This window comes from Triticum aestivum, chromosome 1A (assembly GCF_018294505.1).
Source record: "Triticum aestivum cultivar Chinese Spring chromosome 1A, IWGSC CS RefSeq v2.1, whole genome shotgun sequence".
NCBI lineage: Eukaryota > Viridiplantae > Streptophyta > Magnoliopsida > Poales > Poaceae > Triticum > Triticum aestivum.
This window is the reverse complement of record NC_057794.1, coordinates 7,926,169-7,929,580: the sequence shown is the minus strand read 5'-3', so window position 1 is coordinate 7,929,580 and position 3,412 is coordinate 7,926,169.

Sequence of the window (3,412 nt, the reverse complement as noted above, 5' to 3'; positions counted from 1 at the left end):
CACCGACGTACTCCTTCCTCCTATATATACCTACGTACCCCCAAACGATCAGATACTGAGCCAAAACCCTAATTCCACTGCCGTAACTTTCTGTATCCACGAGATCTCATCTTGGGGCCTGTTTCGGAGCTCCGCCGGAGGGGGCATCTATCGCAGAGGGCTTCTACATCAACACAGTAGCCTCTCCGGTGAAGTGTGAGTAGTTTACCTCAGACCTGCGGGTCCATAGTTATTAGCTAGATGGCTTCTTCTCTCTTTTTGGATCTCAATACAATGTTCTCCCCCTCTCTTGTGGAGATCTATTCGATGTAATCTTCTTTTTGCGATGTGTTTGTTGAGACCGATGAATTGTTGGTTTATGATCAAGATTATCTATGAACAATATTTAAATCTTCTCTGAATTCTTTTATGTATGATTGGTTATCTTTGCAAGTCTCTTCGAATTATCAGTTTGGTTTGGCCTACTAGATTGATCTTTCTTGCAATGGAAGAAGTGCTTAGCTTTGGGTTCAATCTTGTGGTGTCCTTTCCCAGTAACAGTAGGGGCAGCAAGGCACGTATTGTATTGTTGCCATCGAGGATAACAAGATGGGGTTTTCATCATATTGCATGAGTTTATCCCTCTACATCATGTCATCTTGCTTAAGGCGTTACTCTATTTTCAGGAACTTAATACTCTAGATGCATGCTGGATAGCGGTCGATGAGTGGAGTAATAGTAGTAGATGCAGGCAGGAGTCGGTCTACTTGTCTCGGACGTGATGCCTATATACATGATCATACCTAGATATTCTCATAACTATGCTCAATTCTGTCAATTGCTCAACAGTAATTCGTTCACCCGACGTAAAATACTTATGCTCTTGAGTGAAGCCACTAATGAAACCTATGCCCCCCCGGGTCTATCTTCATCATGTTAATCTTCCAATACTTAGTAATTTCCTTTGCTTTTTACTTTGCTTTTATTTTACTTTGCATCTTTATCATAAAAATACCAAAAATATTATCTTATCATATCTATCAGATCTCACTCTCGTAAGTGACCGTGAAGAGATTGACAACCCCTTATCGCGTTGGTTGCTAGGAGTTATTTGCTTTGTGCAGGTATGAGGGACTCGCGCGTAGCCTCCTACTGGATTGATACCTTGGTTCTCAAAAACTGAGGGAAATACTTACGCTACTTTGCTGCATCATCCTTTCCTCTTCAAGGAAATCCAACGCAGTGCTCAAGAGGTAGCATTGCGTCATAATCACGTGGCAGTAATGAGACTTTGGGTTCTGGAACTTTTTCTCTGGAATATTTATTATTCCCTTTATATTCGACGAGAAGCCAGTCGGGACCTTTATACTGAGTAGGCATTCAAAAAAGATTTCCTTCTCTTCTTTGGTAAGAGCGTAGCTGGCAGGACCTTCATACAGCTTTGGAGGCATGCCATCTTTTTCGTGCAAATGTTGCAGGTCCTCCCGTGCCTCAGATGTATCTTTTGTCTTCCCATACACGCCCAAGAAGCCTAACAGGTTCACGCAAAGGTTCTTCGTCACATGCATCACGTCGATTGAAGAGCGTACCTCTAGCTCTTTCCAGTAGGGTGTTGGAAATATGCCCTAGAGGCAATAATAAAATGATTATTATATTTCCTTGTTCATGATAATTGTCTATTATTCATGCTATAATTGTATTATCCGGAAATCATAATACATGTGTGAATACATAGACCACAATGTGTCCCTAGTGAGCCTCTAGTTGACTAGCTCGTTGATCAACAGATAGTCATGGTTTCCTGGCTATGGACATGGGGATGTCATTGATAACGGGATCACATCATTAGGAGAATGATGTGATGGACAAGACCCAATCCTAAGCTTAGCTCAAAGATCATGTAGTTCGTTTGCTGTAGCTTTTCTGAATGTCAAGTATCATTTCCTTAGACCATTAGATTGTGCAACTCCCGGATACCGTAGGAGTGCTTTGGGTGTGCCAAACGTCACAACGTAACTAGGTGACTATAAAGGTACATTACAGGTGTCTCCGAAAGTGTCTGTTGGGTTGGCACGAATCGAGACTGGGATTTGTCACTCCGTATGACGGAGAGGTATCTCTGGGCCCACTCAGTAATGCATCATCATAATGAGCTCAATGTGATCAAGTGATTGATCACGAGATCATGCATTATGGTACGAGTAAAGTGACTTGCCGGTAACGAGATTGAACAAGGTATTGGGATACCGACGATCGAGTCTCGGGCAAGTAACGTACCGATTGACAAAGGGAATTGTATACGGGTTGATTGAATCCTCGACATTATGGTTCATCCGATGAGATCATCGTGGAGCATGTGGGAGCCAACATGGGTATCCAGATCCCGCTGTTGGTTATTGACCGGAGAGGCTTCTCAGTCATGTCTGCATGTCTCCCGAACCCATAGGGTCTACACACTTAAGGTTCGGTGACGCTAGGGTTGTTGAGATATTAGCACACGGTAACCCGAAAGTTGTTCGGAGCCCGGATGGGATCCCGGACGCCACGAGGAGTTCCAGAATGGTCCGGAGGTAAAGATTCATATATAGGAAGTCCAGTTTCGGCCATCGAGAAGGTTTGGGGGTCACCGGTATTGTACCGGGACCACCGGAAGGGTCCCGGGGGTCCACCGAGTGGGGCCACCTATCCCGGAGGGCCCCATGGGCTGAAGTGGGAGGGAAACCAGCCCCTAGTGGGCTTGTGCGCCCCCCCCATGGGCCTCCCCCTGCGCCTAGGGTTAGAAACCCTAGGGGTGGGGGGGCCACCCTTGCCTTGGGGGGCAAGGCACCCCCTTGGCCGCCGCCCCCCCTAGGCACCCTATATATAGTGGGGAGAAGGGAGGGCTGTGCACCCAAGCCCCTGGCCTCTCCCTCTCCCTCCCGTGACACTCCTCCATCTCCCTTGCGCTTGGCGAAGCCCTACCGAGATCACCGTTGCTTCCACCACCACGCCGTCGTGCTGCTGGATCTTCATCAACCTCTCCTTCCCCCTTGCTGGATCAAGTTGGAGGAGACATCTTCCCAACCATACGTGTGTTGAACGCGGAGGTGCTGTCCGTTCGGCACTTGGTCATCGGTGATTTGAATCACGTCGAGTATGACTCCATCAACCCCGTTCTCTTGAACGCTTCCGCTCATGATCTACAAGGGTATGTAGATGCACTCCTCTCTTCCTCGTTGCTAGATGACTCCATAGATTGATCTTGGTGATGCGTAGAAAATTTTAAAATTCTGCTACGTTCCCCAACAGTGGCATCATGAGCTAGGTCTATGCATAGTTACTATGCACGAGTAGAACACAAAGTAGTTGTGGGCGTCGATATTGTCAATTTGCTTGCCGTTACTAGTCTTATCTTGATTCGGCGGCATCGTGGGATGAAGCGGCCCGGACCAAC